This window comes from Paramormyrops kingsleyae, chromosome 1, assembly GCF_048594095.1.
Source record: "Paramormyrops kingsleyae isolate MSU_618 chromosome 1, PKINGS_0.4, whole genome shotgun sequence".
In the NCBI taxonomy this organism is placed as follows: domain Eukaryota; kingdom Metazoa; phylum Chordata; class Actinopteri; order Osteoglossiformes; family Mormyridae; genus Paramormyrops; species Paramormyrops kingsleyae.
In genome coordinates, this window is record NC_132797.1 from 52954141 (window position 1) to 52968147 (window position 14007).

At 40.1% G+C, this 14007-nt stretch overlaps 2 long non-coding RNA genes across 2 annotated transcripts; one reads left to right on the plus strand and one right to left on the minus strand.

Annotated features, from left to right (window-relative positions):
- Positions 1 to 1572: 1572 nt before the first annotated feature.
- Positions 1573 to 9525, minus strand: LOC140592670 (uncharacterized). Its single transcript, XR_011993058.1, has 5 exons — positions 9162 to 9525; positions 4223 to 4350; positions 3452 to 3614; positions 2862 to 3155; positions 1573 to 2769 (listed from the first exon to the last, which is right to left on the minus strand). It is a non-coding gene; the product is annotated as an uncharacterized lncRNA (long non-coding RNA).
- Positions 9526 to 13622: 4097 nt separating this feature from the next.
- On the plus strand, positions 13623 to 13990 carry LOC140592672 (uncharacterized). Its single transcript, XR_011993060.1, has 3 exons — positions 13623 to 13668; positions 13762 to 13826; positions 13903 to 13990. It is a non-coding gene; the product is annotated as an uncharacterized lncRNA (long non-coding RNA).
- The last annotated feature ends 17 nt before the right edge of the window (positions 13991 to 14007 follow it).

Below are 14007 nucleotides of genomic sequence, written 5' to 3' on the forward strand. Positions count from 1 at the left end.
AACACTAGGGCCTTGAGGGGCGGTGGGGAGGTGCGCCGAGACACTGCCCCTCAATTTTTACTTGCATGTTAGACACCACATGACACTAGGGCTGAGGAGGTGGGTTGAGGCAGGTGGGGCTCTGCCGTCTGCCAGCGGTGGGGTGCCCATGCCTCAACTGCTCGCCCACTTTTTGCACCTTAGTCATATACGCAGTCCATATTACATTAGGGCCTTGGGGGTGCGGGGAGGGGGATGGGGGACTCTGCCATCTGCCAGTGGTGGGGCCCTCATACCCGAACTGCACCCACTAATTTTAATGCATTGTAGACATAAACACACAACTCTCTCACACATGTACATGCACACTTCACACCAACATGGGTCAGGGAGGGGATGGGGGCTGAGGGGCCCCCCCTAACTCTCTGTCTCTGGCCCTGTGCGGGTGGGGTGGCCCGCCGGGGGGAAGACCCATCATGGGGGGGTTCGGGTGGCCCTGGCGGGTATGGGCGGCCTCCTCTCTTGGGCCGCGGGCCGGGTGGTGCTTGGCTCTGCTTCGCCGTGGTGGGGCCCTGGCGGGCGGTCCGGGGAATCTTGGGACACTCTGGGCCCTGCTAGGCGGATTGGGGGGTTCGGTCTGGGCTGGGCGGGGTGTCTGCCGCTCCCCGGTCTAGGCCTGTCGCGATAGTCGATAAATCGATTAATCGCACGATAAAAAAAAATGCCCTCGATAATTTTTCCAGCCGCGATAATTTCATTTGCATACTTGTTTGTTATCCGCGACTGAATGACAACTCTCGTTTCCTTAGCGTAGGACAGCGGTTCCCAAACTAGGGTAGGCGTACCCCCTGGGGTACGCAAGAGGCTGTAGGGGGTACGCGAGCGGGGGGAATCACGAATTCGAACAACGAGACAGTCAGTAATTCTCACAACAGCGGAGTCGCTGTCCTCCAAAAAAGCCGTAAAACACAAAATACAGTCGTGTTTATGTCATATGTTTTTGTGCTTATTAAATTTAAGTGTTTCCAAAGATTAATCCCACAACAGTAATAAAATAAATGTCTTTAACATAAATACTAAAGAATAGATCGCTTTAATCGCTATTACAGTTGGGTATGGGCACGCGGTCTTATTTAGAAAACATACAAAAAGAGACGCATATAATGTTTAATCATTCGTTAATTAGTATTTGTCCGGTCCAGGAGGTTAATTTTGGGGATCGTTAAAGTGATAGATCACCTATCTTGATTAAGCCTGATTCGGTTCGTTATATATATTATTAAAAAGTAAATATTAAGTAAGAATGAGAATATGAACAACCATGGGAATTATTTTTACAGTGAAAACAATTGATATTAATTATATTGTATGTCCTTGAGTAATCGATAAAATCAGTATATGCAAGACATCAATCTGTAATAGTGGAAAATATGTCCAGTTGATATGTCCAGTATGATCTAGGTCTGTGTGGTCAGACACTGTGCAATAAACAGAATTTTTAGGAACATGGCAAATGTTCACATTGCAGCATGGAAGTAGGTTCACTGTCACAATGCTGACCGGGGAAGCAGAGGCGAGGAGACATATAGGATCGATCAGGGAAATGCGGGGTTTAATGAGCAAAAGGAACACACACTAGCGGTAAAGCAGAATTACAATACAATGACAGGACTGGAGAAACAAACGGAAACACGGACTAAATACAATGGACTAATGACAAGTTTGACAACAATCAGGAACAGCTGGTAAACACGGGGAATCCACACAGGGTTAACGAGGGGGCGTGGCACACGGAAAGAGCGGACGATCGAGGCATGACACTCACTGGAGTGCTTTGTCACAGATAACTTAATTTTCTTTAACAAAGTGCCTAACTGCACATTAAATAAAGTCCTGCATATTTTTCTATTCTGAAATTCTGCCATGGCATGCACCAGTATGATGCTGGTGCAACTTTCCCAGGACCCTAGTCAAAAATATCTGCCACTCTGGTCGCGGAAAACAAGCGCTAATGGAAATATATGAAAAACATGGGAGCGGTAGATTTTTTGAAATTTGACGGGAATGGGACGGTATGGGAATGACATCCCACGGGACTGAATGGGATGGGAATGGGTTTTGAAAATTTGGTTGAGCCTATTGTTTAATATTTTTTGAAGTGCAATTTTGTTTACTGTACATCCATTTTATTTATTGTTTTTGGTATTTATTCAAGTGCATTTTTTGTTAACAGAGACTGAGAGTCCATTGCTTTTATTGTTTTTGGTTGTTTTGTTCATTGTTATTGTGGATATTTAAAATGTTTTCCATTTTCAGTGTTAAATAGTCTAAAAATAAACGTTTTTGAATTTTGAAAGGCGTATGTACATTATTATGCCATTATCATTATTCTAGATGAAAATGGTCTCAGATCGACAATATTATCGTTTATCGCGATAATTTCTTGGACAATTTATCGTCCAGCAAAATTTGTTATCGTGACAGGCCTAATGGTAGACATTTGTAACTCCTTTCCAGACATCACCCCACAGTCTCTCAATGCGTTGGTTATGCGTGCTTCTTCCTCTTATAGCACTTCCCCGGTTTGAGCCTCGGAAGACATCCATAAAGAGACAAACAGCATTGTTTTCCCCTCCATGATCACATCTGACTCTGGATGGGACACCATAGTGGCTGATAGCCTCAACAAACAACTCCATTACAGTTTCACTTCTGTTGTTGTCAGAACCTTGAAGGAATACCACAAGTCTGCTGAAGCCATCAATTCCTCCATGGATCACAATCCTCCATCTAAAAAGAGGACGAAGGAGTTGGGAATAAGAGGTGGGGGAAAAGGCTATTTGCTGTAGAGCTTCAGTAAAACTGCTTTAATTGAAACTTACTTAATGAGCTAGTGGTTGCCATCAAGGTGCCATAGTGAATTTGGCCCGGCCACTTGATATGTTCTCCTCTGAAGCCTGTGGGACATAGTCCGAAGAGCAACACCTTCAGGATTGGTCCTGATGAGACTTTGTCGCACACGCCATCTCTGGACTATGATGCCCTCGCCCACAAGCCGTGCCCTGACAGCCTCTGCTCCAATTTCATCATTGGCAGAGAGGACCTCCAGCACACAGTTGTCCAGGGCGTCATCAGTGATGGTGGTGTAGCAACCTCTAAATGACAGATTATACTGTCTAAAGAAGACAATACAAAATAGAAAGCATCATAAGAACTTGGGAGCAAATTTACTCTGAGAAAAAGATAATGTTTCAGCTCCAGTGACAAAAATGTTGAAACCAAAAAAAGAGCAAAACATAGCTTAATTAAAATAAAGGAACAGAGACAAGGTCTGCTGTGAGCCTTACAGTGAACGTGACTTCACTGCAAGATTTGCAGATAGAGTTCCAATACATATCTTCATTGTAGACAGGGATATTCAGGAATGTTTTAACCTTAATTTATATGCAATTTGTAAATAAACAAAACAAACCTTAACCGACGCTTCACTGTGCATCTTGACACACCCAAGATCTCTGCAATATGTTTTCCAGCAAAGTTAAATGACAACAACATCTGCAACTGCTCTTGGGTTATTTGGTATGCCGGTCTCCCAGTCCTTCCTGCCATCCGAGGTGCAGTGAAACTATGAAGAACTGTACTCCAAAATAACAAACATCAAGGGATCTGATCAGAAAACAGTATGCTTAAAGACAGGGGACAGCCCAACCAGCCCCAAAGATATCAAAATTATATAAAATTATATGATTTAACTAGTACAAATGATATATTTCAAGATATACTAAACTTTAATTGTACTAATCTAAGTATCAAAATATCATTTAAAAGTACAAGTGGCCACTTTAACATTTCATTGCCAGACTGGACATATGGAGTTAACCATCTTCCTGGTCAAAATAGCTAAGAATATTAGACATCTGCTATGACATTCTTCCTACACACGATTGTCATTAAGATCACAATGTTGTTCTTTCTATGACAAATGAATGTCACTTTTGTCATTTGTGTATATTGGGCTTTCAAATTCAGATATCTGCAATTGTTTTTTCTTTTTGTGGAATAAACATCCTGAATATCTGTAATGAAATTATTAGAACAAACTCCCATTTTAAATATTTTTAAATAAACTGTCACAGGTCAAATGATTAGAAAATTGATTAAATAAAATGGCCTAGTTAGCTAGAGCTACATATTGAAGAATTATATCAGTAACATAACTGATAGATATGCCTAGCAAACCTACCAGGTTGTTGGTGGTGGTTGTTGGCTTCCTGAATGAACTCGCTTATAAGACTAAGCATTTCATCGGCCACCTGTGATTCAATTAGTCGCCCTCTGGCCCAATGAATACTCCTCGACATGGTCTCCATCCTGTTATTGTTAGACAATATGACGCCTGATCTTAGTTACCTTGTCTAAGTGCAGTTTTATACGTAAAATTAAGAATAAGCAAACTTCCAACCAAACTAAGCTAAACACCCACAACAAACATGTAAATTCTGCTGTATCAGAGATTATTGGAAAACCATGCAAATGATTGAAATACCGTCGTTAAACTTCTATCACAATCTATACATATTTAACTTAAAATCAAAAAAATTCTAATAGCAATTTCCAATAGTGCGGAAAAGTTGTCACTGGACCTCTTTATTAAACGTGCACAGTGTTGGGCAAGCTACTTGTAAAGTGTAGTGAGCTAAGCTATTAGAGTTACTCAACAATAAATTAAGCTTCACTACACAAAAGCTTCCACCCATAGAAATATAGCAAGCTAAGTTAAACAAATATGGCAAAAGTAGTCTACTACATCAGAAGCTACTTCACGTTGTACCAACCTAATACCAGATCAGTGCAAAATGACAGTCAGATACACTGGTTAAGACATTTATTAAAGAACAACCCATGATTTAACACGGTGTAGACATTGCATTATGTGAAGCATCGAGACATAAATAAAAGGTTACTTTTGGGAATAAAACACAAAAAAAAGTTATTGGCCTACCAGTACTCTAGTAAACAAATTATTTAGTACCAAATGAAAGCTACTGTGTAGTGTTCAATGGGCAAGACATGGCTATAGGTTTAAATCAATTTAAAATTTCTAGGGAAAAGAAAAACGATATTAACAGCCATCTTATTTCCTCAGGGCCTCCCTTAACGAGAAAACTTCTTCAGACCCCAATTAAACAAGTTGATTGAAGTTACAAATGAACTTTGTGTTTAAGAACTGTGTTAACTGTGTTTACGGACGACATGCAACACCATGATTAATAAACATGGCTCAGAGAGGGATCACTGAGGCAATAGCAAATGAACTGGTTCATACTGAAATGAGAATCAAAGTCCTGAATTACATGTTTTAGTGCTGGGGGGATGGAATGGAAGGGGAGGGGTGGGCGAGGGGGAGAGGGGTAATGGTGTATGGCTGGGCTCTTATTGTTCTAACAAGTGTTTGTTTACACGGCACAAGAGAAGCTTTTCAAAAGTGGCATCAGAAAGGTGGTTTTCTCTTTGGTTGCTACAGTAAATAGTCTTTCACAGGCTGCATTTGCTGGGACCCCTGTGTTAGGCTATCTATACTTTTTAATAATTAAGCTGGATGCATATCAAATTGATAAAGCTGGATTAATATTCATTACTTGTAAGTGTTTTTTATGTATTAATTAGTTAAAAACCCAGGACAGAATTTGGGCAAACTTTATAAGTAAATAAATACTGTAGCGCGGAATGTTAGACTGATGCCAGCTTGTAAATAGTTCTCAGTAATCGCTTGTGTCATTATAAATGTGCTGTGTGTTATGTCATGTATAATCGTTGATGCTTTTTGTTGTACGTAGTGTGCGTGTATGTGTGCATGCACCCACCGTGTCTATGAGGATCAAGTAAACGGGGCGACATGCACGGTGTGCAGTGCGAGCTTGTGGATTGTTAGGGTGACCAGATAATCCATATCAGGTAGGACACTCTGAGCCAGGACAGAAATTGTAAATTGCCATTTCAATTAAAAGGACCTGGATTTCACTTGAGCACTGAGTTCTTGCTGTGTGCTGATTGGTCAGTCTCCTATAATCGTGCATATGTCACTAATGCTAATGTGAAACAGCAAGATGAGTCTTTCAGTCAAGGAAACAAACCAGTCAAAGCACAAAAAGAACTGAACTATTTAGCCGAGCACAGGAGCCTTTCAATTTGAAAGCAGTTTGTAAAATCCGAAGTAGCTCAAAGTGTCCTCCCTGACATGGATTATCTGGTCACCCTATGGATTGTAGTAATACTGTAATAAATGCCATCTGGTGATTAAACCACAAACTATCTCTGCTGTTTAATTATTGCGAGCATGGTTCGGCGGCCCACTAATTTAATACTTTTGATGTAAATATAATACTGTGTGTGAGTGTATGTGCGCGCGCACGTAAGTGAGCCTGTTTGCTTGCCTAGTGCCGCCGAGTCACGTGACAGCAGGGAGTGGCAATCGAGAGCAGCAGCGCGAACACAAGACAGCCGCAGTGCACTCAGGACAGAAATTAAAGCTGAAGTATCGATCTCATGACGCTGCCATAGATTTGTGAACTTTATTTCGATAGACAGGCAGTAGAAGCAGAGTACAAGGTCGTGTATGAACATGCTTTATTTCTGTCTGATTGTTGCGTTTCAAAATCATACTGCAGAGGAAACCTCTGCTTTTCTCAGACATGTCCTGGAAATTGCAGCTTTTGTGGACGCTATGTCGCTACTTGATCAAAAAAATAACGTAACAACTGCTAAGTTATTTGATTCAGAAATCAGCAAAGAGAAATCAGTGATGCTCCAGGCAAGCTCCTAGAAAATGTAGTTAAACTAATAGCTTCGCTACATGTAGTGGCGCTACCGCACATCACTGAACGTGCAAAATATCTTTGAAATAGATTAATATTTTCAGGTTCCGCAACGCGATCGAAGTTTTCACCTGTCATATCAAGGCGCAGATCCACGCTATGTATCATCCATATAACGCAATGTAAAATTGTTCCAATTTAATACAAGAACCTAACAATCGGTCAGTGACAATAGAGCCAGAGCGATGTAATGTATGTGTGTATAATACAATGTGAGTAGGATTATGTCTTCCGCATCTCATCCAACGACTCTTTTGCTAGTTCCAAAACGTCATTTTAAAGCTGGCAATGGAGGCTTGAGCCGTTGATAGCAGACTAATGCAGTTAATAATGAAGTTATTAGAAAGAGAGCGAGAGAGACAGAGACACAGAGAAAGAGAAACAGAGAGAGAGAGAGAGCTTGTATGAATTAGGCTACCTCTGTGTGTCCCTCAACAGTGTTCTGAAGCACCGTCTCTAAACTGTAAGTCTGCTTTAAGATGCAACGCTGTTATTACCTCGCTAGTGAGAAATGTTAATAATGTGTAGCCTTTAAGTTGCTACACTAGGCTAACTGATAAAATCGTCAGGGCAGCGCTGACACGTTTTTGTGTGAGTGTGTAACACATTCACATTTCATATTCACCGTAAATATTAAAATTTACTTTCGGAAAATCGTCTGTCATGTTGTTTTTGTTAGTCCTGTGTGCTGTATAGGTACTGTATGCTAATTTCCGTTATTACAGTTAACTATGCGAAGTGATATGGAACTGTAATGCGGTCAAGAGAGCTGCCTGGAACTACGTTCGCCGTGCGTTTCCCTGAAAATAATTGCACACCTCAGAACGTTCGTCAGCCAATCAGATTCAAGCATTCAACGGTCCCATAGTATAAGGATCCTTAATAGCATACTGGTTAGTGATGGGATTTATGGCTCTTTGAGGGGATCCGGATCTTGCCGGATCTCGCAGTGCAGAACGATGGACACTTTAAATATTTAGTCAGTTTTAAGAAGCCAGCTTGGGGGCATCTCAGTTTATCCTGGAAATAATCACTGGGAGGAATGATGAGGTGAGATTTGTAGTCAAATAATTAAAACTCAGATATCACACACCAATATCTGAGTTTGAATTATTCTGAAATATTGATTATTACCTCATTTGTCACGTGTGGACTATATTCCATATGGTTGCACAACATCCCTCTGCTTAGACAGTGACATCACTATTTTGGATTTACCTTTAGTACAAAGTGTGTGTATGTGTAAAGCTACGTTGACTTATGTTATTCATACAATACCTACTCACAAATAAACATCAAAAACAAAGCCGGCTGCAATGAATTTCTGTGCAAAACAGCTTTTACTACAAACACTTCCACACAATGTGGAAGTGAAGGATGCGTGCACAGCTATCATCATGCTGTTAGGCAGTAGCACCCCTGCGCTGGGTGCGCCCCTCCCCCTATAACTATCTGAATCGCACTGAAAGTACCCGGATGGTGTACTGAAAACGGCCAGAAAACGCAGTGCAGAACGATGGACACTACTTGCACTAAACGGACGCCATTTTGACTACGTAGCGGAAGGGGAGGGACTTTCGGCAAGTTTAATAATGGCGGACAACACAGACACGCAAGCTCAAGCGGAGGCAACATGCGTCATATAAATGTAACATTAATAAAATTATTTTACTGATGTATACTTCGGTGTGTAGCCTGTCACTCTCTGACGACAGTTATAGATAATTTTGAGTTTGCGATTATATCGGCTTGGAAGAGTTCGCACAAGTAAATGTTAGCAGTTTTTTATCCGGTTAGGCGGTCGTAGATAAGTTATATACACGCAAATAAAACCACAAGGAAATTCATTGTAAACAAAACACGGCAAATATTTTGGGGCGCTGGAGAATCGCGATCAAATGCTAGTCTGTCACTTCCGGTAAGTGCAAAACGTTAGTGTTCCATTACCCATGGTAGTGTGCACTACAGGAGGCAGTGCGCACTACATCTCAGTGCACTGAGGCAAGTGCGCGATTTCGGACACACCCAATATCTTTCATATTACTACACATTACATGGTGTGGGTGGGAAAGGGGAAATTAAACCAAGGCCCACCATCTTGTCTAATCTTATTCTAAAAGTGACGTATTTTTGTAAGGGTTGTAGGTGATTTTACTGTCATTTAAATTTGATATATATGGACATTAACTCCTAAATAAACTCCTTATTTGGATTTACATTTCATTAGCTGAATTACGTGTTTTATCTTAATTAAATATTTATCTGGGACTGTACAGGAAAACATATAACTAGCGTTACAGCGTTTACCTCATCCATCTCATCTTGACTGGCAGTGGTGCTTGGCCGTTGAAGACTTGCGAGTTCTGTTCGATGAAACGCTTTCAAGTGTTTCCACATGCACGACGTTGAACTGTTGAATTTTAAACAACGTTTACAAATATCACAACGAACTTTAGTTTTGTCTTCGGTCTGGTTGAAATATTTCCACACGGTTGAGGTCGGGGTTGCCATTATAAGTTAACGTTACTGGATTCAAAAACAGTCATCACTCAACAGTATCACTCAATCAACCACCACTTGCCAATTATGGGCATGTCCCACTCTCACCCTGAGGACTGGTACATGATTGGTTCGTAAAACCTACTGCAGTGTTTTGTGCCAATCACAACCAATTGACTGTATTGAACCACATCATGATTGATTGAGCCGCAAAACAGACCCAACAGAAAAAAACTATCTACACATTATTGTTCTTTGTTTTCCTGGCATTACTTATTTTTTCCTCTCATTTCTTTATCTTTTTGTTTTAATTTCTGTATCTTTACATTCATTATAATCTTTTCGTTATAATGAACTGTTGCTGTGTTGAACTTGAAAAAAACACTCGACACTGGGAGTCGATTCCTGACCTGGAGTCGATTCCGACACTAGGGCTAGTGAGAGTCGAGGAATCGACTCTTTTGGAGTCGACTCCCCATCTCTACTGCATAGATACAGTGAAAACCGCGCAAGTGGATAGTACTAAAGGTTGGTACAGTGTCATTCATATACAAATGTGCTGTTAGTGATTTAGTAATTCTAGTAATCAACTAGTCCGCTTACACTGATCATGTTGGCACTTTGTATGCGTTACAACATGGAATATTTAAAACGAAGGTCATTTTTAAACTTGTTTTTTTATCGTGCTCCATGGCAGAAACACAGATATTAGGGATGCACCGATACCACTTTTTTGGAAAACGAGTACGAGTACGAGTACTTGCAGTTCAGTACTCGCCGATACCGATACTGAGTACTTAATAAAAACATGATTTAAATTTACAGGTAACAGCTTTAGTCATATAATTTAACAAAAAAAACAAGGGACTAGTTTGGAATTAAGAACATTTATTTAAAATGAAAAGCATGTTGTATGCAACATATTACAGAATAAATAATTATAAAAAAAAATTTAAACAGTGACAGTGCAACTCAAGTATTTTTTTCAGTTTGTTGTAAACTCTGCCGCTTTGGACAACACAAGGGGCATTAATAAACATCTTTGCTATTTAGTGCACAATATTTGAATAGAGTGGCTGGTCACTCAATGCAATGTACTCGATAATTGCCTGTGTTATTTTCACAGCACGTGGATTGTCTCTGGACATTTTCTCTCGTCTTGCAAGAGTTTGCTGCAGCGTGGGTTGTGTTGGTTTAGAAGCGTGGGTACACTCTTTGTACTCGTTGTCATGTTGGGATTTTAGGTGCTTGATTAAATTACTTGTGTTAAATGCGCTACCTTTTGAGCCTCCTCTGGACAATTTCGCTGAGCACAATTTGCAGTCCGCCTTTGTTTTATCGTCTTCATTCACTTTGAAATAGTTCCACACAGCTGACATGTCTCGCCTCGCCTTCTCCCTGCTCTGAGCTGCAGCCGGGGCCTGGGGGCGGGCACTCGGTGCCTGTGATTAACCCCTTACACGCCGCTCAAACATAGACATTTCTCAGACCATGGTATCGGTCCCCGGTATCGGGGGACTTTTAACGAGTACGAGTACTTTAGAAAATGTGGTATCGAGGCCGATACCAGATACCGGTATCGGTGCATCCCTAACAGATATGTTAGTTTCCTGGCCCTGGTTTAAGTAAGAGAGCTGGATGAAGGGCTTCTGTGGGCGACATGACAGAAAATAGTCTCTAAACCACATTTTGCATTAGAATGATTTATTGTTGGCATATAGTGGTCAGTTTCAAATGTTTTTTTTTTTGCTTCTTATTGAACAAATTCACTTCACTTCAATGTACATTGTTCCATTTACTGCATATTGCACTTTATTCATGTCTCTTATTCCACCTGCATCAACATTGTAAAGTTATTCACAAAGAGATTTATATATTTATATTTATAAATATTCTCTATTCTTTTCTGTACTGCTTTTTTATTGCCCAGTTTTTAGTTAGCCTTTGTTAAATTGTATGTCAATACATACGTATGTCACAAATAAAAGTATCTTCTAAAGTATCTTTTTGTATAGACTTTTCCCCCCAAATCATCATTTAGTTATTTCATGTTATGCTGCTAAATCGTTATCACGAAGCACAATGGTTTTAAACAGTAATTGTTACCAGTGTAACATTGAGAAATCACTATTACATGCTAAGTGTAATGTGTTATTTCTGCTAAAACCTGAACTGGTTTCCTTTTTTTTCCATCCAAAATGTATTTGATCTCATAATTTCAACTTAATCTGTTGTCTAGTACATTTTCTCTGCTCCCTCAATGTGGTCAGTAGAATAAGGGTCTCAGCACTTTGAAGAACATAGCATAAAGTAGCATCAAAATAGTTCAAATGTGTATATGGTGTTTATCTGCTTTTCTCTCTGTTTTAGATGCACATTTCAATGGGAGCACATTTTAAAACAAATTTGAGGAAGCATTTCTTTACACAGTGTGTAGTCAGAGTATGGAATAGTCTTCCTGCTAGTGTAGCGGAAGCTAAAACCCTGGGTTCCTTTAAATCAGAGATAGATCAGATTTAAGCAACTCTGAACTATTAGTTAAGTTCTCCTCAAACAAGCTTGATGGGCCGAATGGCCCCCTCTCGTTTGTAAATTTCTTATGTTCTTATATGTTCTTATGTAATTCTGCCTCAAAGCCAGCATTGCAGGAATGTACAACATGTTGCAAAAGACTCTCTCACTGCCTTCTGTGCCCTACTTTCAGCCCTACTGTCAGGGTAAAGATTGAGGAACACTTTCACTGCCCTGTCTGTAACAGGACAATCATATGGCATGGGGATATGGCAAGGCATTTATTGTCATGTCAGCATTCTTCGATGCCAAGTCAGCATTCTTCGATGCCAAGTCAGCCACCACTGTACTCTCCGAGGATCCCAGTCTCCCTCCCGCTGCATTCTCATTCCAGGGCAGTGGTCAGAAAAAATCTTTGACTTGAAGGTATGTAATGGTGTGAGTGTATGGTGAATTACATGAATTACGCTAGTCTTCTTTTAAGGGATTTTATTAATGAGCCTTTATTTTCTCTGTAATAAAGGGTTTTCTGAGCCAAGACTTAGGAATTGACTGTGGGATCTTCATGCTAATGGTTATTTTTCTGTTATTTAGTTTTCCTTGAGATTCATACAAAAGTAAAATTAAGCTCCAAAACAATGTAATTTTTATTTTTTGTCCCAAACAATCTGCTCTCTATGTCAGGCACGTGCACAGGTAGGGCTCAACCTGTGCAGAACACATGCCCTTTTTGTAATTACACTAGGAAATGCCCTTTTTTTGGGGGGGAGTTTTTTTTTTTTTTAAATAAATAAATGCTATTGGTAACCCTTTACGTCTGTTTGTCTTTTTAACAAATATTTTACCAATTAAAGGCATTAAAAAGCGCATCTCTTAGAACCGCTCAAACTGTCAGTCAAACTTCACAACTTACGCGAACTTACGTTTCAGCACATCAGAGACAGAGTCATAGAGCAGAAGCAGATGAACGTCTTCATCTTGTAACGGTAAAATATCTTGTTGTTTGAATAAGTGCAACGTTGTCTTTATGAAATAAACACTAGTATGTCTATAAAGGTTCATATAATGCATCACCACACCGGTGTGATGTTGACGTAATGTAATGTCGTCGTTTTAATGATGGACAAATTGCACACATTCGCTGGTCAAAAACCCACGGTGTAACTGCATTTGAGTTTGACACAAAGCAACTGAGTGATCCTTGTCAGCTAGGTAAAATATATTATAAGAAATATCTATTTTGATTTTATGGCTATCTGCTGAATGTGCTGATGCATGTAAATTACATGATGTAATTTATTAATATTTCATCATATTATATAGCCTATGGTCACACAGCATGGTAGGTTAAAATTTACGATGCTATTATATTATGTATGTGTTTGCTGGCTAGATTTAAAAAAAAATCTAGTATTGTATACTCCCCACTCGTGTGGCTCAGTGGGCTAAGCCGTGTGCCTGTAATCACAAGATCGCTGGTTCAAGCCCAGCCTCAGCACATCTGCGGGTCCTTGAGCAAGACCCTCAACCCCCAGCTCCCTGGGCGCCACTACAGGTGGCTGCCCTTTGTGGACAGTTTGCTTTACAAAGAGCAAGTTGAGAGAGGTGTAAAAAAGAATTTCCCCACAGGGATTAATAAAGTGTAAAAATATGAATAGAAAAATATGGTATTATTGTGTGTTATTTTTTTGGTGGTGGAGGGGTTGGGGGGGTGCCCTTTTTTCAGTTTCAGCACATGCCCCTCAAAAGGTCTGTGCACGGCCCTGCTCTACGTTGCACTGGATGCACATTTGATTATACTATAGTAAGTATCCTATTTAATTTGAGAGCAATGGAGTCTTGAATCTTTTGAAAGTTGTTAAATATGTTAAACATGTTTCATATTGATATTTTACAGTCAGACATGCCCTAATTGTGGAAATGGTGGTGCTTGCTGTTGATGGAGAACTTTGATCTCAGGAGGTATTTATATTTTGGCTTCTGTGCTATTTTGTCTCAAGGTTTAGACACATTAACAATATCAGAATTTTCTGTTAAGCTATGGCAAGCTTTTTGCACACTGGAGAGAGGACGCCAAAGCTGTGCTTCAAGGACAACATGTGCCCATTTTCAGAGTGAAAAAGCGTAAGTTACCGGAAGTCAT